The sequence below is a fragment of the Strigops habroptila genome, chromosome 5 (assembly GCF_004027225.2).
Source record: "Strigops habroptila isolate Jane chromosome 5, bStrHab1.2.pri, whole genome shotgun sequence".
In the NCBI taxonomy this organism is placed as follows: domain Eukaryota; kingdom Metazoa; phylum Chordata; class Aves; order Psittaciformes; family Psittacidae; genus Strigops; species Strigops habroptila.
In genome coordinates this window covers 16,351,779-16,377,726 of record NC_044281.2, presented here as the reverse complement: position 1 = coordinate 16,377,726, position 25,948 = coordinate 16,351,779, and the positions used below count along the sequence as shown (strand labels likewise).

The following is a 25,948-nucleotide window of genomic DNA, read 5'->3' as shown; positions in this document are numbered from 1 at the left end:
CTCGGCTCCCTTAGCTTTCTCCATCAAGTCTGTTGAATAAATCCATACATGTCCAATAACCACACTGCCACCCCTCATGTGTTATTCAATTAGGTCCCACATAGTCCAGTCTTTAGTGTCCTCAAATAAAAAAGAGTCCATGACATACCAAACATCACTGATTGTCAGTATTGGGTTATATTTACATCTGATTTCATCCAGGAACCCTAGCTTTCTGCAAAGACCTAAACCCCAAGTATTCCGTATTTATAAAGCAACATCTAGGGAGGAGGAAAACCACACAAAAATATAGACAGACTTGAATGAGTTCTTTGTTGGACAAAGCCAGGACTAAAATATGTCATGTGTCAAAATGACAAGCAGCCAGCAAAAACAACCAATAATTAAAGAAAGAGGTGGGATGCTTTTAAAAGGTTAAACATGTGAAAAGTACAAGTCATTTTAATAGTAACCCCTCAAAAATTAGATCAAAATTTTCAAAAGCTTTATTAAGTACCTAATTGAATTAATTAATTAAGCTTTATTATTACAAGTAGTAATGAACAAAGCAAGTTTTCTTAAGTGTAATCCAAATTTTGCCCATTTTCACAATCTGCTTCCTTGAGACCAGGGAACTGTCTCATCAATTACTAAATTAATAAATAAATTGAATCATATTGTCTCTAAGATAATTTTCTAAGACTATTTCCTAAATCTCCAGACTTCTGCAAAGTTGCTAGATCAGTTTTTTTACTTGCATCTTTCAAAGTACTATATCCAAGTATTCTTTTAAACCAAAGGACTCCTCTTGTATTCCTCCACAGGGGAAAAAAAAAAAAAACTACATTGAATAAAACAAAACATGAATTAGATGCATCTCGACCAGATTTTACAGCTTGGAAGAGCTGACAACAAACTTATAAAAGGAAAATGATGTAGAGAATATAGTTTGAACCTGCATTCAGCAATAAAAAGACCACCAAAAAAAAAAAAATTAGGTTTTTTTTTAAGAAAAAAAATATTTCTATATGTTTTAGAATCATCTTTTAAAACATAAGCTAGCAATACCCACTGCAAAGCAAATGGTTTTTAACTAGTTAGAGAACCGATACAGGGTGTAAGGTATTTCTAGTGAATCATCTGTTTTAATTATAAAAAAAAGTTTTAGGCATGAATTTGCATGAATAAAGATCAAAACCCACTGACATAATGGGAGATTCCCACAGGGTGTTTGTACCTGGCTGTTCCTTTATCTTGCTCGAGCATAATCACATTTGAGGAGTAAATAAAGCTTTGATCTCAGGAAGCAAAAATCATTTCCTACCTTTCTTAAAAATAGAGAGCTCACCTGAGCATAAAAGGAAGCCACAATAGAAAGCCAGGCATATTAGACAGCTGTCTTGTTCATATAGCCTAAGTCTGACAATGCTAGGAGCCAAATATAAGATATGCTGGAAATCATTAATTCAGGCTAAAGCCTGGTAACGCTGTAAAAGAGCTCTAGACACAAGAGCAAGAACTTCGAGGACTGTGTGAATAGTAGCTGGGCATGAACAATGAACAAGCTACATTCAGAAACAGTGCAAGATTGAGACACATCAGCTTGCTTGATAGCACTGAGAGTACAAAGAAGAGAAAATCCTGCTCAAAACTGCAAGCATGATCAGCAGCAATGAACATCAATCCTAAATCCTAATACTAGCAGTGTTCCTAAAAAATGGTCCCAGATTAGTCATCCATAAGAGACTGTCAATGTCCATGCAAACTATTGACTCTCTTTGGGAATTGAAAAATAATTAAAACAATGTTCCCTTATAGATCAAAGGTAAGGGTACATAGCATATATTTTGTCTTATTAACAACTTAAGATTTTTAAGTTATAAGAGAATTATCCAACTTGTAGTGACAGACCATAAGAACAGGCAAATGGATCACCTAGTTTGAAGTCACCTTCAGGAACAGACCAGGTTAAAGTTAGCATTGCCTTGAACATAATCCTTCACTTATCATTTTCCTTTTTTAAGGGAACCACGGCTAAGCATATTTTGTGCTGACACTGAACTTGGAGAGGCCTCTGGCGGAGCCAAAGGTACTGCCACTCCCTAATTCCTCCTGCCCATGCACCAACTTGTACAGACCTCTCTTAAACTCAAGTTGCCAGTCACCTCAGGCTTTAAGCAACTGCTGCCTTCAAAATCTGAATACCTATGTTCCACATTAAATCACACACTTCCATTCATAAAAAATGAGGCAGCCTTTTGCTGCTATTTCACACCCTGATCCAAAAATAGCACATGCATGCGCTTCCATGCTGAAGATAACCCACATTGCTCTTTACTCAATTACAAGCCTGCTAGAGCAAGTGCATTTGCTTATAGAAATTAACAGACAAACACTCTTCATTTCATTCCAGCCAGTGCAACCATACGATCGCATTAATCTGATTTGGGTTTGATGAACTTTTGGACATAACTCTAACCTTTACATTTTAAGAGTAAGCTGACAGGCCATGCTTAAGAATTTGTGTGCGGTAACATTTGGTTCTCTTCCCTTTCATTATTCATTTGTATAAAATCAGTATACTATTCATATATCATACTTATGTAACAATGACAAGCAACCCCTCCAACCAAAACTGGTCTAAATAGTATTTCTCAATGTGTTTATGTCTGGAAGACAGGTGTAGTGCACCGAGCCAGGGACAGAGAGGATGAGGGAAGTGGCCTGTGGGTATTCTCATGGTTCACACTTCTGTCTGTGTATCCCCCACCTGGGAGAAGGTAAAATGGGTGTAAAGGTGGACCAGAAGATGTCCAATTCCGCTCCTGCATCTGGAACAAAACTATGGGTGTTCTTTTGCAAGTCATTTTACACCTTTGTGTCCAAATCGTCCCCTTCCTTCACCCATCAAATCAGTCTACACTGTCAAAGCAAGGGCATACTTTATAGCATGCATTTGTGCTCATTATCAGCATCAGGTATGATCTCAGGCTTCTAAATTTACCTCTGCCACAGCACCTAAGAAACAGAAGAATGATTTTTTTGTACAAAAGCACCAATGAAGATTAAAAGGTGTGCCAAAATAAGGGCCATTAAATTTCACCATCAAACTGAACAAACTGTGGAAGAATCACCTTACACCCACCCATATTAGACCAGTGGACCCAAGGCTTCAGCTTTCACTGATTAGTGCATAAAGTGAGCTTCTCACAGTGTTGACTGCATACCAACTGCTGCGCTAACAAGCAGCGTCTTCCTTCGGACATTTACAAACATCAGAATGCTTATTCATGACAGTCCCACATATCATCTGCCATCCCAGATGGTGACTGGTGGGATGCTGATTTTGTCCTAAGGCAGTTACCACCCACCAAGATAGTATATGCAGGGCTAAACAAAAAGCATGTGCCATCTGCTGTCAATTTTATAAGACTTTTTGAGACTTACTAGGTTAGTTTAAGTTTATTTTAGATCAGACAGGTCAGGAGGCTATAGCTCTCTAAATACCCAATAAAAGAAGGGTCAGTTGCACTGTAACAGATGTGCAGTTAATCAAGAACAAGTTACACTGTGTTGCTGGGCCCACCTCTAACACCCGAAGAGCAGCAGAGGATTCTCACTGTCATCAGTGGCAAAAGGCACATACAGCCCACAAGCTGAGACCAAGAAGCAAGATGAAATTCTGCAGAATTTACAGATTTCTTTGGCCTAGAGAAATTTTAGAAATTGTCTTTCTTGCTGACGGGATGTTTTTTCTGCCTCCTCTCCTTGCATCTCTCTACTGCTGTCATTTTGACAGGTGTTCTCCGTCTTATGATTTCTTGCCCAGCCCCAACTTTTTTCTACCCCCATATCTCCATGGATTCTTATCCCCCTTGCTCATGTGCTGTCATACATATACAGGAATGAAAAGGCCATTAAAAAGCAGAACTAGCGTGACATCTTCTGCCTGCTGCACAAACAGCATAAGCTCTTACTCACTTCATCTGTCATATCCATTTATAGATGGTTAACAGAGAATACAGCAATTTACCCAGACTGGGGCCATTAAGCACTCAAGCTACATAAAATAATGCTACGCATTCTTCTTAAATCATCCAATTAAATCTCTTTTGGTACATTGATGAAGATCTAAAGCAAGCAGAGAAAATAGAAATACGCATCCACCGGTGCATTGTTCCAAACATTTCTAAATCACCAGGTACATGAAAACCTTTTACTGAGGAACAAGTGTATCGGTTACATCATCTGCACAGATGAAAAAGAAGTGATGCTTAAGCTCACCCCTTAAGAAGTGGAACTTCAAAACACGTCCAAATTTCCTTTAAATCATTAACATCAGAAAAACAGAACACAAAGGAGAGATGTCATGAAGGTCTGTACTGCACAGTAATGAGAGACAGGGGTTGCAAAGGTCTCTGTGGGGGCCCAACATTGTAAGACCCCCAGGTTCTACAGCCCACACCAACACAGCTGAATCAGCAGAGATGCTCCTGGAAGCTTGGCAGCGGGTGTTGAAGGAAGATGCTTTCAGCTAGCATGAGCGCATCACCTCCTCCAGCATTCATACCATGTGGGGCAGGGGCAGGGCAGATGAACAGAGTACACCAGTCGCTTCCAAACAACAGCTTAGCTCCTAAGAAAAAGTAGGGGTCATCTAAAGAAAGAAAATCTGGAAAAGAACATGCAAAGAAAAGGATTTGTCATTCCTCTCCCCCACATAAGCAACCAGAGGCAAGGAGGAGCAACAAGGCAGCACTTTTCCATACTCCTCAACAAAAAGCTTCCTTACTCCTGTTTATATGACTGTTAGTACAACTGTCAGTTGCTTTAAAACAACCCAGACTGCTTCCTCTACTGCAGCAACCATAAATACCAATCTATTGCAGCTATCTGCAGAACACATGGCTTTAATAAATATCCATGTAAACATAAATTTAGTTAAAACTCAATACCATAAGAAAGTTATTTAACACAAAAAGATTCGACAAATAAAATTATACAGGTCACATTTAGTCTTACACTGCCATCCTGCACAGAATACAATTCTGGCATCTCCTTAGAGATAGAAAGGTTTTTTCACCTTTTATTTTACAACTATGACTCTGAAGTCTTCACAGAAATTCATGCATACTGCTCCCATAAGAAGTAAAAACGGCATTTTGCAAAGGGATAAACTCCTGATGAACGCAGTCACACTGAAAATTTGTTGTTAATCTCCTGTGAATAAATATAACCTCCAGAAAGATGGGAGTGTGAGCAGAGTATGTTTTGCACTTGAAAATGCTGAGGTGCATAGCAAGAAGCTTTTACTTTAGCATTTACAGCTGAAGTCATCTGTCAGAAGCCCATTTTACTCTCAGGAGATATTTCTCTCCAGTCATTCACTTTTCAAAGCCCTTTACAACTTGAAGATTGCAGTAAAGCTGACTTTTATACCTTATTTTAGTAGATCTCTTTCCCTTGCCTGAGCTGTCACATTCCTTGGAGACATTTGGTGGGGCTTCAACTTCCTAAACATTTTATTAAGAAATAAAAAGTATTCTTTTTGCAATGTGTAGGCAGTTGACTTCATAATGCAAAACATCCTTGTGATAATTCCTTTAATAGATCTGCTGATTAATGAAGACCTTGCTCTCTCACACTAGCTTACCTGGTTGACGTGTTCTCAACTTACACTTTGCTGAATATCTGATAATTGAACACAATTTCAAACACACCTACTGCCTTAAAAAAATCCAGTGGATTAAATATGCTTCCTGTGCTGACATCACAAACACGACATTTTGAAACATGAAACATTTGGAAAGGTTCACTTAAGAAAAAGTAGTTTATCCATCTGATGTCTCTTTCCCTTCCAACATTTCACTCACCAGTTCAGGACTGCTAGCTCTCAGAATTATATTCTGCATTACTAGGCATTTTTCTTCAGCCTGGCTCATGCAGTCATAAAAATCCCTAGGGATTCTAGCTTTTTAAATATCCTTCTAATCCTCAAAGAGATGACTGAAAACATGAACCCTAAAGGCTCAAAAACTAGAAGGGAATTGAAAAGAAACTGATTTCAATTTTCTTCTAAGACCTGACAAGACTTTTTAATGTTCAGAGCTGACAATATTTGTGGCAGCTAGGTAGAAACGCTGATGTTCTCTCAGCCATCCACTTGATCAAGTCCAGTACTGCTGCTGTGTTTTACCAGTGTAAGAAACACAAGACTTAAAAGAAAGACCTTTAAGTCCAGCCTCATGTACTTCAGCCAGGACAAAGCTCTGACAATCAGATATGTATTTGGCTATATGAGATTTTCCAGGGTGATCTCCAGCCATTTGTTCTGAGCCAACACTGACTGTTGGTTTAATGTTTCTCTTTCCCTGGTGTGTGCAGTCTGTAAGTGCATGAGGTGGCAGGTGTTTCCTCTTCCCCGTGTTCCCACAACCTCCCCTTTCTTTTGTTGGAGCGAGTCCAGAGGAGGGCCACGAGGATGATAAGAGGGCTGGAGCACCTCCCGTATGAAGACAGGCTGAGAGAGTTAGGGCTGTTCAGCCTGGAGAAGAGAAGGCTGCGTGGAGACCTCATAGCAGCCTTCCAGTATCTGAAGGGGGTCTATAAGGATGCTGGGGAGGGACTCTTCCTTAGGGACTGTAGTGGTAGGACAAGGGGCAATGGGTTCAAACTTAAACAGGGGAAGTTTAGACTAGATATAAGGAAGAAGTTCTTTACTGTGAGGGCGGTGAGGCACTGGAATGGGTTGCCCAAGGAAGTTGTGAATGCTCCATCCCTGGCGGTGTTCAAGGCCAGGTTGGACAGAACCTTGAATCACGTGGTTTAGGGCAAGGTGTCCCAGCCCATGGCAGGGGGGTTGGAACTAGATGATCTTAAGGTCCTTTCCAACCCTTACTATGCTATGATTCTATGATTCTTTATTTTTCAAGACTAAGGAAGTAACCCCATTAAAAAAAAACTCCTTTTCCCTGACCAGAACCCTTCTCTGCAATCTATCTGGGTCTGGAGTCATCACAAGCAGTAATCAAACCAGTTCCCTGAACTGCAGATGGGAACGCATCAGTTTTGCAATTTCAACATTAATGCTCCCTTATCCCTAAAAAGCAGGAAGGTCAGGCATCTTCATTTAACTACTGACTACTTCATTTAACAAAATACTTACAAGCAATATTCAAATATTTTTTTATTTGTTTAATCATGTTTCATTAGGTATAGCAGTTAAATATCTGGCAAGTATCAGAGTTCTCAGATATTGTAATTCATTCAGCTTATACTAAATGCCCAATTTAATCAGTAACCCAAACTGTCAATTAAATACCACTTAATTGTTTTCAGATATTTATCAGTCCTTAGCTAAGAGATGAACAAAGAAAGCCCAGTTCAACTGTCAGCAGAAACAGGCTGTCATGTGCCACAGAAAACAACAAAACAAAGCAACTAGAGTTCAGAGATCCCATGAAATATCCTTGGCAAGGAATGTATATTAAGGACTTGGTTTCCAGAAGAAATACCCAAATATACAGTTGCAATTTCTCCAATTAGATTTTCTAGTTCCCCTTGGAAAATCCTGTTTTGTAGCCAGAGTTTTTTCTAGAAAATAATAAATTTTGTAAAAATGTTATTTTCAGAAATTGCATAGTCATTAAATAGCATCATAAGCATCTGTTTCAGCACTGTCAAGCAAATATTGCAAATTTAAAAATTGAAAGCTTAAGAACTCTAAATTTTACAGAAGCAACTTTCAAAGGTTTTTTGTTTGTGTTTACATTTAAAGACTTTCCCCCAAATTTAGAGCAGGAATCAAAATTGACACTGAGAAGTTAAGTGACGTAGCAGTTATGGTTTTGGAACACTTTTAATCAACAAGGTCTTTAATTCAGAGACCCTTTGTGAGCTACGCTGATACTCCGAAAGTCTCCTCAATCCTGCTCATGTTTTGAACTGGGGCGTGGTGCAGGTGGTCGCTGTAGATGTGCTAGAGATGATGAATACTTTTCAGGAAATAGGACTATATCCTAATCCCTGCTCTTGCCCTTTGATACATGAAAATTCTCTTCTCAAAAATAAACAGAAAGCCCAAACCAACCTAAAAAGTAGGCAATTGGGAGGAAGAAGCAGCTTAAGTGCTAACTCTATAATTAGTGCAACTACAGATGCTACAGCAGATCCTTCAGCCACAGTACAACTATATCCTGGTATTGATCAGCCTGGAGCTCTTGACCTCTTAAAGATATTCAAGGCTCACACTGGATCATGACAAATTCTCAGAAGAAAGTCATGGGACAGTCACCATTTGCATCTTCTTGACCTTCTCAATGCATATTTAGAATTATAGAACAGTTAGGGTTGGAAAGGACCTTAAGATCATCTAGTTCCAACCCCCCTGCCATGGGCAGGGACACCTCACACTAAACCATGTCGCCCAAGGCTCTGTCCAACCTGGCCTTGAACACCGCCAGGGATGGAGCATTCACAACTTCCCTGGGCAACCCATTCCAGTGCCTCACCACCCTCACTGTAAAGAACTTCTTCCTTGTATCTAATCTAAACTTCCCCTGTTGAAGTTTGAACCCATTACCCCTTGTCCTACCACTACAGTCCCTAAGGAAGAGTCTCTCCCCAGCATCCTTATAGGCCCCCTTCAGATACTGGAAGGCTACTATGAGGTCTCCACGCAGCCTTCTCTTCTCCAGGCTGAACAGCCCCAACTTTCTCAGCCTGTCTTCATACGGGAGGTGCTCAAGCCCCCTTATCCTCCTCGTGGCCCTCCTCTGGACTTGCTCCAACAGCTCCATGTGCTTTTTATGTTGAGGACACCAGAACTGTACGCAGTACTCCAAGTGAGGTCTCACAAGAGCAGAGTAGAGGGGCAGGATCACCTCCTTTGACCTTTGAAGGTCACGCTTCTTTTGATGCAGCCCAGGATACGGTTGGCTTTCTGGGCTGCAAGTGCACACTGTCGGCTCATGTTAAGCTTCTCATCAACCAACACCCCAAGTCCTTCTCCGCAGGGCTGCTCTGAATCTCTTCAACACCCAACTTGTAGCTGTGCCCAGCCTTACATTCCTCACAGTGCAAAAATTCCCAGAGGTAACTGGAGTGTACAAAGAAAGGGAGCAATTTCATGTCCACGTTTGGGTTTGTCCAGCTTCATAAATTCCAATGACTAAAAAATTCATACAGCTAATCACCTAGGGTTTAGCCACATTCAAAATGTCAAAAACTTTAAGACATTTAGTCTGTCAACACAAGGAACAAGATTTTACAGGTTACTTTATTGTGTCCCGTTTTCTATCCTAAATTTGGTCAGACCAAAGTTCTTGCACAACTCCTTGTGCAACCATGACATGTGACACCATTATATTCCATTGCTACCGCTGGGACAAGCCTATACACACATTCATATAAAAATCATATATGGGCACCTTGTCAGATTCTCTTGCTTTGCCCTTTCCATGAAGCAGTAGTAATACAGACTGTTACCCAAATGCACCAGCCAATACTCAAATAGTTTTAACTCTCAAGATAGCACCTGCAGCACAGTTACCATTTACTGGAAGTCTGGTTTAACCAGCTTTTCAGGCAGAAAATTCTTGCATTCTTGCATCAATAACTAAGCAGTATCTATGGCATTTATAAGAAAACACATAAGAGACTGCACAGGCTCCAAAACCAAGTAGAGGTAGGTCACAAGGTTTTTTGTCATGATTTTCTAAAGGCACTTCAGACTGCTGTAACATAACTGCATTCAAGGTCTCCTTTCAACATGCACTGAACAATGTCCTCCCAGTTCTGCAAAGGTATTCACCAATAATTTCTGTACAAGCTAAAGTTTTTGTAACTGCATTTTGAATTATACTGTAAATCCAAAGAACAAGATTCATACCTACTTACACTTGCTATAGCATTAGGTGTGTCTATATCAAGAGGACAAAACATGACTTAGGTACTAAGGACTCCATTTTTGCTCACAAAACAATCTGCAAGTACAGTACACAGGCTGACCTAATGCCTGGTCCTGGCATGACAGCGTATCTTATCTAGATTATCTGAATAAATCCTGAACAACAATAGAGGACTGGTTTAATCATGCACATTTTTTAGACACAAAGACAGGTAAGATAAACCAGTATCATTTAAAATAACCTTAACTCTTCTTCCTGTGTCTGATTGCTTGGACCATAAACAATAATTTAGGCCAACTTTATCTGTTCTCTCGTTGACCTTCCCAAATAGACAGCTGGACCAGGGAACCACAAAGTTAAATTACTTTCCTTCTGCAGTCACTCATCTGATTCCTTTAATGAACACACACATTTCAGGGTAAGCACAATTTTGGGAGGAGAATTTAAGAGAACCTGAAACTTTGCAACCAAAGTTATCATTGCAACAATCACTTAAAAAAAAAAAAAAAAAAAAAAAAGTATAGTAGTATAGCCTCAACACTGAAGTCATTAATGAATACAGCCTGCCTAAATTTTTCATTTCACACTCTAAACAATGTTACATTGTACTCCTAAAGAGCTGCCACTTTTCACTCTCAAGGTATCATAAATTGATTATGTGATGCAATTTCCATTTTTAAATTACATATAGACCCTCCGAAATAAAACACACTAGACAGATTCAATAATTTATCATCAGTGTTACACATTTACTTGCTATTCTTAGGCATTAACATCAGAAAGCATTCTGGAAACAAGTTCATATGGAATACCAGAGGATTTTTTAATACTTAACTAGACTTCATAGTATGTTGATGAAAGACATGAACAAGGAAGAACATCAGCTGATTTTCTTAAACCAAATCACACTACCAATTTACCCTGGCACATTGCAGAACACTGGAATAAACAGCACTAGTTTCTCCCATATGCATAAAAATCATAGTGGACTTACTTACTGAAAGAAGAATAGAAATCTAATAAAAGTTGTAAGGAACAGCTATATTTTACACAGGAATTCAATTAATTTCAAATTAATTCTTGTGCAAAAGAAATACCTGGGAATAAATAAATCAGTGTCCTAAAACTCTGTGAGTGAACTCGTTTGGGAACTACAGCTGTTGTGCTTTAGAGATTTGGATTAAAATCCATCATTATCTTTCAGTTAATACTCTTTCATCGACCAATCAGCAGTCATATGGTGTTTACCAACCCTGGTCACTTAACCCACTTGAATGGCCTTTGTGCTATAATTTGTACTTCCATACAATCAGATTACTCCTAATCTAAATGATTTGTGTCCTTTATGGGACAGATAAACACTAATCCTAAGGTTCCTAGAACACAGCAAGCCTAAACAGTGCCAGTACAGCATCCACTGTTTGCCGTTTTAATAGAATATTTCATTCAAGTTCGGAAATATTTGATCATACTGAGCCTGTCTTTTAGATGGTTATTCCAAATTTCTTACATAGACAAAGAAGAAAGATTTATCAGCAAACGCCACCACTCAGATATATGAAATCACCAGCAAATACTAATACTTAGATATTACTTTTTGATCAAATTATTTCAAAGGAAAAAATGTTTATTCTCTAAAAGTAGACTAAGCAAGGAGGATAATTTTAAAACTCCTTGTTCAGAAAGGAGTTAACATATGGTAATGGCTCACAGTCCCCAGCTCTCAGTTTTAAAAGACCACCTCTTCAGAATGGTTTTCCAAAGATTCAGCAGTTTAAGCATCCTTAACCATTCCTGTTCTTCAGTTAATGTTAGGTGACACTTGGAAGAAATTGCACTACAGTGCAAGCCTAACATCTAATCATATGTAGCAGTAATATGCTTGGGCTCTGATCTCACAAATGCTTCTGCACAGGTGGATCAGTGAGCATGCGACAATGTCCCTAGCAAAGGAGGGACTTAAACGTGCAAATATATTTGCATGGTTTGAGAGAGGTACATCAATGTATCTGTACCTCAAAGTGTCAGAGTTGAGAACAAGGACAATTGAGTAGTTCACTAATAACCTCATCATAAGAGCAAGTATGCAAACACCTTTGTACATAAAGATATTATCAGTTACCCTATTATATTCACCAACATATATTTCTTACCTAGAAAAAAGTGTAATTAAAATTGCAACTCCCTACAAAACATATCATCTTGTAAAATAAAACTGATCATATCCCAAATTAAGCCAAGATGAGCCTACTCAGATTAGTATAAAACATTGCCAAAGAAAAATTAACATGCTGGATGATCTTAATAGCACCGTATAGCTGTTACCTTATGCAAATCTAAACATGTTTACTCACAATACCTCAGCACAGGTGCTTATATTTTGTAGTGACTAAAACTCTTTCCTAGTTGATGACCTAAACTAGTAAGAGAAAGTCCATTTTCTTATGGTATCCCCATTCACATGCAGAGCTGCTCTCCTTAGGTGACCTCAGCCCACCTTGTAGCCGTGAGCAAGCACTGAGAGAATCAGGAACCACCACCATTGCCAAAATTCTGTTTTACAACTGAGAAACAAGCCTGACACAAACCTTTAAAAAGCCTCCATCCAGATGAATGAGGCAGATCATCTTATATAGCATGGCATAGGGCATGAAGGGGATTGCAGTATGAAATTTGCCATTCTGTCAGCAAGTGCTTCCAAGATTATTCAGTGACTGGCGAGTATGCTCCTTACTCCACTCTCAAAATGGCTCTTTTGATGTACCTTGTACTTTGAGCAAGATCCCTATTACATATTATAAAACAGCCTCCTTGAAAGGTCTGGGAGAAATCACAGTTTGTTTGTTGCAACTTGGGGGAAATATCAGTCTCAGAAGTTCTGGGAAAACTTCTATAATTCACTTCTGGAATTACAAGCTAGCACCAAATATAGAGTTTAAGACGACTGATCTACCTTGCCAAGAACAGTACTCTTTGTTTTTCACTAATTTCCCAAGCTCTGCCACAACCTCAGAAGATTGCATAGTTCCTTGAATACTGCAATTCTGTCATCTTAACTGCAGTCATGAAGTAATCACAAACTGCAATTGTAAACTGGCAAATCACAGTTTCTCTTCTACTGGTATTTGAAAGAATAAGAGTCCAATGCCCAGAAGCCAAAGACACAAACACAACAATGACCCACGCAGCCTACTTGCACAATCAGACCCACTGCCAGTACTAGGAGGACATTTGGAAGAGGGGGAGTGGTGTTATTTTTTTACCCAGATACCTAAAAATTCCTAAACCAGCTGTCCCAAGGACTGCTGGTTCCAAAAGACACTGCAAAATCCACTAACATGGAAAAAGTATTTCTGAGTATGAGAAAGTGATCAGAAATGTGAAGGAAGAACTTGTAAATTCTACAGATCCTTAAACAATTAAGGAATAAACACCTGGCCATAGCAAAATACTACCCTCTCTGAACTCCAAAATATATGTCAGAAACTGTCTCCCATCATGGGAGTAGGTAACAGTCTTCACTTACAAACTCAGTAGCTCATGTGTACAGTATCACGTAAACTGCAAAGGTACCACACAGTTCTTTGAAGATTAATAGCAGTAAATCCAAATGTCACAAGAGGAGGAAAAAAGAAGAAAATAAGAAAAAGGATGAACCTACAGATCTCTCAGGACAGACTACAACTCTCAGATGTGAGCCAGCAAAGGCTCCAGCCCTTGTGCCTCCACAGAGATAGGACTACAGACTAAATAAAGAATGGAGACTTACTGGAATATGATGGAAATTCCTATAGATCACAACAGATTCAGAATTAAATATATGTTTGTCCCACGCACAGATGCTAGAAACAGGTATACCTGTAATGTTACTGCACTCTTGACAGAAGATGATAATTCTTGAAATTAAACAGCAAAATAAATAGGACATCTCATTCCACTCCTCTATTTCAGATGGCTCTCACCAGCGATTACTGAAAGCAGCTGCCCCAAATAGAAACCAAATGATTTCTGGAGATCAAAACAAGGCTGAAGTCCGTTCATTTCCATGATCTCCCTGATTTTTTTTCCCCTCCCCACTCCAGATGACACATTTAGACCACTTAAGCTATTAAGAATCCAGAATTCACTATTTTGAGTTTACAGTATTGTAGTTATATAGAGTATCAGAACCATATCAAAGATGTAAAGACAAATATTCTGAAACATAGAGAAACTTCAGGTATAAGAGTAATACAGCAATTACCTTTTTATTCAAAAATGTTGCTTAAGTATTCAAAGTAGCCATTTGAAAAAACCCTCAACGAAACCCCTTAGCTAACAAAAACATTTGGCCTGCTAAGTGTTTTCCACCCTATTTCTGGAATTAGATCGCACTGGACTACTATTTCTCTGTATCAAGAAAAAGTTAGAGCTAGATTCCAAATATGTGAAATACCTGCATTAAGCTAAGTTTGGGCAAGATGATTACATCTGCATTTCTATCCCTACCTGCTAGTTTTATGCTTTATGGAAAGCCACATTGCCTCCTCGCTCCAATGAATTGTATATGTGACAAGGAAGCAAACAACCAAAAGTCACAGCAACACAGACTTTTACATCCTTGCCATAATAAATGACAAAAGGCTCATGGCTGCTTTCTCCTCCTCCAGCACACCAGTCACCCAGGTAGGGGAAACCATTAAACAACTACACCTGTGAACCCCTTCTAGCTTTCCACTTCATTAAGTCATATATCATTTTTACATAAGAGTACTGGAGCTATAAATCATGGAAGACAGAATGAGAGCTAATTAAAGGGTCAGATAAGCATATCATCTTGCTTTGTTACATACCAGAGAGCTCTAAAATTTGCCATATTTTGTATAAAATATTGCCAAAAATTAAGAGGTATTTCAAGCAGATAGGTATTTTCTTCTAAAAGGTGGGCATTACTATATGAAAGACATCAATACTTATTTTCTTAGCATATGGAAACCCCATGAAACCCTGAGTCACTCTTTTTTTTCTTTTTTAATAACAGACTTCACTCTCCCTTGCACACATGTATTGCAGTGCAGTCTTGTATACTGCCTTTGAACTTAGTAGTTTTTTTTCCAATTAGAGCAAACTCGTATGCTTCTGAAGAAATAAATTCACAACCCGAGAAATCTCTACATGCACTAAGGCAAAGCATTAATCAAATGCACCTAAATCTAGCAGTTAAACTAAAGCGTGAGTACTTCAGGCTATTTACAGAATTCTTTTGCCAATAACGTATGGCTCACTTGAGAAAAAACAATCTATTTCCTGATACCAGATTTCTCAGTCAATGCAATTATGTCATAAAAGATCTTTGAAGAGTTAGAGGTAAATCTGAAGCAGGCATGTTAACTGAAATATATATATCTCTATCTCATAACCCAAGAGGGCTTTTAAGTATGCATATTAATACTGTGACACCTAGAGCATCCGTTAGTAGGCGAGAAATCCGTTATACCAAGGCCATATAAAAATACAGCATGAGCATGATCTTCTAACTCCAAGAGCTTCTTCTCCAAAGGATTTTTTATAGTGATACGGATATATGTTTTATTTTTATTCTTTCTTCACCTTCTTTTTAGTGATCTAATAATTGTACCTACTAAAGAAACTTATCAAATGCAAGAATAATTATTAACTATATATATTTTTAAAACATATATATTCATCAGTCTCAATAATGTTCAACTGTACATTATCAAGTTCTGTTCAAGTGCTTATATGATAACCTTATACTCCATTTTTCTAACTTTAGTTTCCCACCAACTACCTCAAAAAAAGGAAGAACAAATGTTTTTCCACTCTGAATGTACACACAAGTCTGACAACTAAGCTTTAAAAATAAAAACCATTCTTCTTTACTGAAGGCAAATAAAGTATGTTAAATTAAAAAAAAAAAAAAAAAGAAAAGAAAAGAAAAAAAATCACAACCCAAGCTTTTATTTCATGCTTGACTAACTGGAAGAGGGGCTCAAAAACATTTTTATGGAAAATGAAAATGCATCAGCATTGCTAAATGCAATGCATTCAGCATCCATATGAAGATTGACGTTTTACTTGGGTATTTCAAGTATCCCACTGAGCCATTGGCCACTCCTGCAATTTGTAGAGCTAGGCTGCAATCAGAAGCGGGACATGGATCAGATACACAACTAGATCAAATACTAAGCTCACCAAGGCAATGCAGGGGTCAAGAAATTAGAAAAGCCAAGAAATACAACTACTGAAGGAAAAACCAAAGACCAAGGCTGTCTGAGGGGACAACAAAGACACAGGTATGGAGGATGATCAGGAGCAGCAGGGATGAGCAGCAGGGGCCAGGCAAGACTGCTTGCAGTCCACTGACAAAGCTACAGCTCATTCTCCTGCAACCCTCAAACCTGAAGGATCCCAAACAATCTCAGGGAATTTTTTCATCTTGACACATTCCTATGAACTCTAAGGAGCATTTGGCAGTACTGTGATAAGTGAATTAAGGTATGCCTACGGCTTCTTGGAAAAACATAAAATACAAATCCCAGTAACAAGCATTCTAGAAAGATTCTGACAATGCTTAAACAATCAGCAATGCCCGTTTTGGAAAACTAGCTGGTTCAGAAATGCAAGCCAAAATGATGCTTTTAAACAACATAGAATACTTTCCTGGCCCAAAGCCAGCTACTTCAACTTTACAGCTAATTTGAAAATATATCTGGTTTTTTGCAACAAGTCATTGACATGAAAGGAATTTTAGGGTTCTCATAAGATGGAGAAGCAGCACAACAGTAGCAACATAACAGAAACAGGTTCAAAAATACATAATCAGAAACATTGAAAACTTTGATGCAGTGTCACACCAAATGTGATATCCATCTCTGTAAAAAGAAGAGCTACTCCATACAGAGCATCATGTTAACATTACAAACACATTTATACAGTAGTAGTGTACAAAGACCCCCACACCCAACATGGAACATACAGTTCCCATAGTTATCACAATCACATGGCAAAATAACCCTGTGATCAACTGCATACAGCACATGAGGCAGGAAGCAGCCACAGTGCTGCATGTGGAGATTACAAACTCCACACGTTCCTGCCGGCCACAGACTCCTTACAGCCTCCTGTCTCATGTTATCTGGGGTTTAACGCCAGCATGTGCTTTTTAAACAAAAAAACCCCACACCATTCTCCAAATCAGATTATCATAAATATTTTCCCCTGAACAAGAAGGAAGTTTTCCTATCCTTGCTCAAGATCCAATGTCCACTTTACAAATGGTGAAGAAAATTACAATCCTTTCTTAAAAAACTACAATACAGAAACTTAAGAAAACAAGGTCAAAAGCATCTAAGAGCTACAAGTAACAAATAAGAGAAGTCCTTTAAGGGCAGGTTTTTTCCAGCTGTTTCTAAATTGTTACAAACCAACCTCCACCAAGTTATTTGCAGAAATACCGGCTCATGAAAATTCACTGAAAGAGGTAAAAACAAAGCATTACAGCATTCCTGTTTTGTCTACCTCTCACTTTCTCGTCCCCATTCTATTTGCATTACATGATAGATTGCAATTATGAAGGGGAAAATTGTGACTCATCAAATTCAGAGTTAACATGGTATTGCAACATAGTTGACAACATAACCAAATTACAAAGTTGACAATATAATCAAATTTTGACATTAGTTCTGTCAACATTTGTTATTACTGATCATCAATACAACTTTCTCTGATGCTTGCTGAAGTATAAAAATTTCCATTGTCTGGTTTCTTAAGCTATTTTTGTACTGTTCTTGAGTTGGTGAGGAAAGACAGCAGAATTTGACTTCAAATGTTTTCTCAAAGCTGTTTGAAAGACAAAAAACTGCCAGTGTAGGTGGCTCTTGTCTAGTCTTTCAGGAATACCACTTGCATCTGTTACCTGCCTGCAGCAAAGGTCTGGAGTACAGTGGATTTAGTCTTATTCAAACCTAGACCAGTAAAGCTACAGCAGTCTCAGATACTTCTAAGAGAAGAGTGATTTCCATCTTCAAAATTTCTTTTATACATTTGTAGACAACATATATTAATTTTAAGCCGTTTAATACTATATAGAATAAAGCAATAGCATCAAACATCCCTAGCATATGTTAGAGTGCTTCGTATCTTTCATATTACCTATAGGACTAGAAGTGTCCATTCAGGCTGCCCCAAACTGTTTGTGATAGGGTTCTGCTGCTTCTGATGTGATCTACCTAAAAAAAATATGCTGAAGTTCTCCAGACTGGGATCTGATGATATCTGAACAAATACCAGTGAAACTTAGACAAAGCATATCCAAGTCTCTAATGTTGCTCTACACAGTAGTACGAAGTTCATTTCTTCAATCATTCCATAAGCTCCAGAAGCCAGGCTCTGGATCTAAACGCTTGAAAAGCACTAATGAGCAGTTTAAGATTTACCATGACTCCTCAGGCTTTTTAAATTACAAGATCATGTTTTCCTGCTCCTCGCAGACTGGAGATGAGTCAAGACAATCAACATAAGTTGTAAGAATAGCTACCTCCTGAAAAAACTGTCTCATTTGCTGTAAAAGTTGGAAGAAGAGCAGGAGGCTGCAAGAGAAATAGATTCTCTCAAGGTTAAGGCACTTCAATGCTGCAGTGCAGAATCTACCTGTAGCCTGGACTCTACCACAGTGCTACTAGTAATACTATGCAAGTTCCTTAAATAAATTGTTCCACAATCACTAATTGCGCACACTTTTTCTGGGAACCTAACTTGATAACTGCGAGCTCTAGTTCAGAGAAGCGCTAAATGCCAATGCTGTCATTCAAAGCAACAGAAGCTCTGCTGTAAATACCAAGTGTTGACATACCAGTCCCTGTGACTCTGAAGACCCCTGTTGCTGAAGACCTCTCTCTGTGTACAAGCCCTACCGTCCCCATGTCGAGGGAAGGCCATTCATTTGTGTCATGGAAGTGTTGCAAAGATTAGTTTTGGGTTTTGGTTTTGTTTGGGGTTTTTTTGTTTTGTTTTGTTTTCACCGTTTGTGAAGCACACAGCTACTACAGGCTGAGAACCAGTGAAAAGCCCACACTCTCAGAATAATGCTTGAGCAACAAGCCATGCACCAAGAGGTCCAAGACAAGTCATTTGTCAGTAAGCAATCCTATGTACAAAGCCCAATGAGAGTACAGCAGTTAAAAAAAACAAAACCAAACAAATACAAAAATTACTCCTGATTATACACACCAACACACTCAGTTAAGGTTGTACAGACAACTCTTTCTGGCATTTCCTAATTTTCGAATAGTTAACTTTACAAGTTTTAGGTTGTTTTAATGTTGTTTGACATCTGTAATATGGGTATTCTTGTTTCTCTGATTTACAAGGGACCAAGTTAAGCATCAAACACGGTATTGACTACACACAGGCCCCACAATCTACCAAATATGCATCTGTCTGGCATAGACTGCACCTTCATTGCAGATAACAGACTGCAGAAAAGAACAAAGGCAGAATCTTTTTCCGTAAAGCTCTGACACTGATTTATAAGGGGTTTTCTTAATTAGTAAGATGAATTAAATAATCTCATTTTAAAAGAAAAATGAAGTGCATCTAGGCACTTACATGCATTTGCAATTCCAAGTCAAAGATTCACCATCCAATTATTAGTAGGTGGCCAAAGGAAGAAAGATTATGCAATATTTTTTTTTGTCATAAGCAGTCATGCAAAGACAGAGACTAGGTACTCCTCTCCTAGCTTGTCTTATTAGCACTTCCATTATAAAACCCTATTTGGAGGTTCCTATACCTCCTTTGGAAATCTTGCAGCACAAGGCGGAGTAAGAACTTTAAGAGTGTTTACTTAATATCTTACCCAAACTCATCTTCTCTGGGATACATCTTGATAAAGAGCTTCTATGCTCAAAAACTGTTTTCTCTGGCTTAGCAAAACAGGCTCATTTCTAAAGCTCAGAATTATGATAGATACAAATAAACACTGTAATGTGTAAACCATTATATATTTTCCTCTCCTCCCATTTTAAAGCATACTGTACTGATGCTGCTTGCCACATCACTAATCCTTAAACTAATTAATCTTTGAAATTGTATCAAATTGTAATAGGACTAAGGAGACCTGATAGTCTGCTGTATTTAAATGGGATGTACTGAGAAGTGTCAAATTAAAATTCAACAGCATGAGCTGTTAAGCAAAGTCTCCTACCATATGTTTAACTTTCTGGTACCTGCACAAGTATATACAGAGAGAACAACATGGCCTACAGCCATAACCACTTTTGCTATAAACTCATTAGATCTTACAAGTTCAGTAATGCTGAGTAGTTTTAAAGATTCAGTAGGTGGCATCCTCTGCTGGGAATCAGCACTGCACCAGCCACCATTAAGTAAATTGATTATGAACTCCTCGGCGTGAGAAGACACTAGCTGTAGAGTGGCAGCATTTCAGCTGCCGTGACGCACCAGAAGCCTCACAAACCATAAAAATACCATTGCACATTAAAAAAGAAAAAAGAAAAAGTATGTTTCATATATATATCACAATATAATTCAAACTTCACCTCGGTTTAGTTTGCTTTCCTGACCTTAACTCTATCATTTCAGTCAGGTACAGAACTGTTCTTCAATGTCTGCAGTAAGCAGTTACACAGTCTTCCTTTCTGTACAAGGTTTACCTTAGTCTTATAAGGATCACCTTCCTTGCCACACATATACATAGTATCCTGTGCCACACAGATACAAGTAATGGCATGAACATCATCATATTATCAGCGTGGACTGCCTTTGAGCTTTGTTTGCAAGAGGAGACTTTGTGAGACATTTCTCAGGATGATTCAGTGAGCTATCAGGACATAGGATGTACCCTATTTCACATGCAGAATGAATTACTTAGTTGCAAGTGTGCCCCAAGTCCTCCACACTTTCAGCACTGGCATGCCTGCACCAGTTTGCCAATAGAAAGCCAAGAGTAATGAAACACTGTCCAGTTTATTCCAGAATCATAGCAGTTTACCAATACTGCAACCCGTCACCCTGTCACACAGCAAAATCACCAAAAATAGCTCTAGAAAACTGTGAACCAAGATGCATAATTATGCAGATCCTGCATTCTGCTACAGAAGAAAGTGCATTTCATCTATTTGTAAACTGAAACCTATTTATGCATCTCTGTGTTCAAGGCAAACTCACAACCTTTCAAAACCTATGAAACGCTTAAACAGAAGCTATGTAACTGAAAAGAATTTAGATATATAAAGCGAAATGTCTAAAGCTTCTACTTGTACTCACTTATAACTACCCCCTCCTTTAAATTCCTTATTCTAAATGTTTAACACCAAAAAAGGTTGTTGCCAATAAACAAAGTGTTACTGCATAATTTCACTGAGGAATGAAGTATTAGCAATTTTTTCATAACAGCCTAACTTGCTCATGTCAAAAAAGTCATAAATAATGTAAACAGCACAGTTCTAACATGCCTAGATGTGTATTAGCACCACTTGCCATTAAAAGATCCACCTGGCAGTTCAGCAGCAGCAAATTGGTAAAGTACCAGCATTGATAAACGAAGGACTGGAACTGCACTGATACAGTTAGATTAGTTTACAAGCCTTCTATTTTTACAAGCCTTGGCAGCTCAGGTTTTCTAATGAATTTTTAACATGTCAATTAATATGTTTATAGAAAGCACTGTCAGCTTTAGCTAATACATAAGAAAAATCACAGTTGCAAGCAAAATGTACAATGTATATGTTAAGATTCTAAGCTTTACATTTGAGAAATTCAAAAGAATTTTTGCAAATAATCAGATGAGAACACTTACCTAGAAAGGAAATGATAAAATTGCAAAAGTTAATGGACATGATTCATCACTTGGAAATACTGGCTCAACTTCATGAAATGTGATGTACTGCAGGGCATAAGAAAAAAAGGCTTTCTGGCAAACAGGGTAAGACCCTGACCCTCCCATTGTTAAAAAACACATTATACCAAAACAAAGTGTGAAGTATTTTGTTATTTTTACCAACCTACTATTGATGTCATAAATTAAGCAATGCTTGCTTAATAATATATTCTTCCACTGAATGTAGCTGTATTAGAATACTAACTACTGTTTTGCAGCACTTTCTCCAACAACACAGAATGATGTCAAATAACTTCATTGATATGATTTTTGTTGCAATTCCCCTAGGTTGCTCTGTACATTACATAAAATCAGAAGCCAGACAAATTTTAGGGGGAGGGGGGGAGGAGAATATATCCTTAGAACATGAATTTTCAAAATGTTTTAGATATTTGTTTTGAAAACCACTGTCACTTGTTAAATAACAAAACCCATAAACTTCCTATGTTAAGATTATGCATGCTCTGTGAAGCTGCAGTAAGAAGAGAAATTTTACCTTTGAAAAGAGCCTCTACATTTTGTACTTGTGGGCAAAAAACAATAGAAAATAGCCCTTCAACCAACATTTTAACTTCATCTGTGAAGTTAGGCAAAGAGAGCATCTAGTAAAAATCTACCAACCTACGCAGCAAGAGGCATATTGTGGTCACACAGGAGAGTAATTCCTTCAACTCTGTGCATTCACCAGCCTGAGGATAAAAGATGAGAGTGCAGTCTCTGGATTTGGGTAAATTCCTCCTTTGTTACTGGAATACTATGGCACTTAACATCTGCCTCTACCTTCACTGCATCAGAGGTAATACAAGATCACATCAGATACGATACCCGTGCTTCTATCTTGATGGGTGATATATTAATTACTAGTTTTCTGAATTAAGTTCAAAAGTTACAGGACTAAAATATTTGTCTGCTACAAGCTGTCATTCAAGGAATTTCAATGTTTTTAAAGCATATAACAAAGTGATAGCAGAATTTCAGAAAGCAAGCTAGTCAAACTGCAACATCATCTTTTCTTCCCATTAACTACAAATGACCTAAGCTTTGCAGTGTATTTTAGTACACTAGAGAGAACCTTGCACTCCAGTTCCGTACTCCGATATGTCCCGACACAGCCTGACAAATGTTTCAGGATTTGAGACTACCACAGCTGTACCATATGTTCATTTTTAAAATAACACTAATGCCTCATTTCATAAATTCTCAAACTCTTAGAGCAAATATTCTCAAGCCTCAGTCCCTTGTGATAACCTGAAGAGCAAAGACTGCAACGACGGTTAAGCATCTGTTACTTTTTATGCAGCAATCCTCATTGCTGTTTGAAATCTTAGGACTTGCAGAGCTAATTACCTAACAAGCCTACACTCCCCTAAAAGATTATCTTCCATAAGGCTTTTTCATGCTTTTATACTGTCTTAACCCTGAGCAACTGTACTTAAGTAGGAAGATATCCTCTCAATTAAAACTTAGCTGAAGAAATCCAAAAGAGTAAAAAAAAAAAAAAAAAAAATAAAAAAATGACACAGACAGTTGAGAACGGCTGGCTAAGAGAGACTGATGCTGGTGTGAATACATTCATCCCTGGTGAGAGAGCGTGTAGTGCAGGCAGAGCACAAGAGCGATGGACAGCTCTTGCTAGTGAGAGAAGAGACAAGATGGCACAATCTCTTGATTCCAGCTACTTTTTGTTAATACTTTTAAGTTTTACTAAGCATCCATTCATTACATCATTCAGTGTGTGGGGGGGAAAACACAATACAGGAACTTGGTAACTTAGTGAAGATATCACGTAAGAGGATTCTTTGCTTTCTAATTTCTTACTACCTTCTGGATTATTTAACCAAACAACAGAAAAAGAAGTTAGTAACATGACCGATTTTACCACTTCCAGTTTCTCTTCCCTTGCCTCCAGGGTTCACACAATTGCATCAACCTGCTCATTGGTAAAGGTGGGAGGTACACAAATGCATCTAGCAAGACTGAACACCAGAAGAAAGTCTGCAGCCATGAAGGAACGCCTCTAGCAATCAAGAAAAAGAAAGAAAAAACTCTTGTCCCTCCCTCTAGGCAGTCTACTGACCTGTTGAGTTGGAAGGAGTTGCAAGATTACTTATTTGGAAAAGAAAAAGCAGCATAACCTGTTCAAACCCATCTAGCATCAGCTCTGGACTGTGCAAAGAGACATCTTTTTTACCTTTTGAGATCTGAAGTAAGAGGGTAGGGGGTGGCTGCATCCCCTGGTGAACGCAACGCTGCCTGCCATCAGAGGCAGAAGATTCAAAAAGCATACCCCTCCCTGTGTTCACCAGCCTGGACGTCTCACCAGCATTAGGACATTACCTCTTGTTCTGGACCTGCAGTGACAATGCTTCATCTACATCTATTGCGATCACAGACACATCCCCTTCAACTTAACGTTCTTACACTACCATTTCATATTATATTTCATTCAAATAAGAAAACTTACAGGTTCTTGACAGTAATAGAGGATTTGCTTTGCACCTCATTTTTATACTTTGTGAAAAACACCACTGAAGCAGCAGCAAGAGGATGGGAAATAAAGCTATCACCTCATTCCTCCTAAAAGCAGTAGTTAGCTGCGGTTAAATGTTCACTGTGAAGATTTATTTGAACTTCTGAGCACTCACAGTGCCACACTTCTCTAATTTTTCCATTTACAAACTTTTCCACTCGAGCTTAACAATAAAGACCTAGTGCCCAGAAGACTTAAAACCCATGAAGAGAGTTCCCTAGTTTGCTTAGGAGCCAAAAAATCATCAGAAAACAAACATGAGCATTCACATGTACATGAATATCCTGACAATTCCTCTGAAAGAAAGAAATTTCATGTCTGTACCCACAGAACACACCCTGCACCTACTTCTTCAAATGCTTTGAAACATAGTCTCATCAGGACTTAAAGTTTACCATTTTACACATGCCACCACCATCCACGGGCTTGCGATGAAGAGGCTGGTGAAGCCAAGCACTTATCAGCAGTAATTAGCTCATCAAGGATGACTCCTTCATGTAGGTTAATTCTTCCTTGGCGAAAGAAATTTACCTTTTCCAAAGCCGTCGTGATTTATAAAACAAGAAAGCCGAGCTATACTCACGCAACTGTTTGGATTTTAAAAAAGTGACCCAGTACGCAAGGAAGACAGAGCTCCGTCTAGCTTTGAAGCCCAGGAAGAGGAGCCCCGTAAGGGCTAGAAGGTAAGAATTGCTAGGCAAACCGCATGCACTGCTGAAGACCCTGACCTATTTAGAGGCGCGCCTTTTCCTTTCTGGAAACAAGCTTAGCTGCGAGAGACGCCGATGAACCCCTCCACTCCGGCAGACGGAACCCTCGGGGAAACCCGCACCGCTGCTCCCCGCCGCTCGCCCCGCTCCGCTCCGGCAAAGTTTCCCCGGCGGAGCGGAGCGGGCTGGACCAGAGGCTCCGTCCGCAGCCGGGCATCCCCGGCACACAGAGCGCTCGCCCCGACTCCAACTCACCCTCCGCCGCCCGTGACATTGAGCAAGGTCCTCGCCGGCACCTGCCGAGCCCCGGGGCATCGCGCACCCCTTACCTCAGCTGCCGGCGAGAAGGAAGCGGGGACGCAGCGCGGCAAGAGCGGGCACGACAGCCCCGCTCCGGCCACACCGAGGCGAGCACGTCCCAACTCCGCCGGACCCCGGCGGCTCAGCCCGCTGCCGCCGTCCCGACGCATGCGTCCGCCGGCCCCGGCGCCCTCCCGCCGCCCCGCCTCAGCGGCCGCAGGTGCGGAGCACAGGGGCCGGGGGGTCGCCCGCGGGGCGGAGCCTGCTCCTGCTGCCGGGGGGCCGGTGGTACCTGTGGCCTTGCCCGTGCCGCGGCTGAGGGGAGCCACTATATCCGCAGCCTGCTGCGAGGGGCGCCCCTGGCTCGCTCCCTATGGCCGCCCGGGAGTTCGGGAGCGGCGTCTGGGTGGCTCCGGTTAAGGCTGAACCGCCCCAGGTTGTGAGCGCTGACCCGGAGGGGCCAGCCCGGGACGAGGAGCAGGCACGACCACCAGCCCGGCCCCAGGAGTCTCTCAGCACCGGTTGCTGCTGGAAGTAGCCTCCTCCAGCACAGCGTGTTTATTCTCCCTGGGCAGTGGTTACCTCGGTGGTTCCAGTTCCTCTGGGACTTGTCGGGCCAGAA

The 25,948-nt window shown here is 39.6% G+C and overlaps 1 protein-coding gene across 1 annotated transcript in view; it reads right to left on the bottom strand.

Moving 5' to 3' along the window:
* The window catches only part of ZNF385B (zinc finger protein 385B), a 179,624-nt gene extending 154,132 nt beyond the window's left edge, over positions 1–25,492 (bottom strand). The window contains exon 1 of the mRNA XM_030488397.1: positions 25,356–25,492. The gene's annotated coding sequence lies outside the window, so the exon portion shown is untranslated. The remainder of the gene's footprint in view (positions 1–25,355) is intronic.
* Between the last annotated feature and the right edge of the window lie 456 nt (positions 25,493–25,948).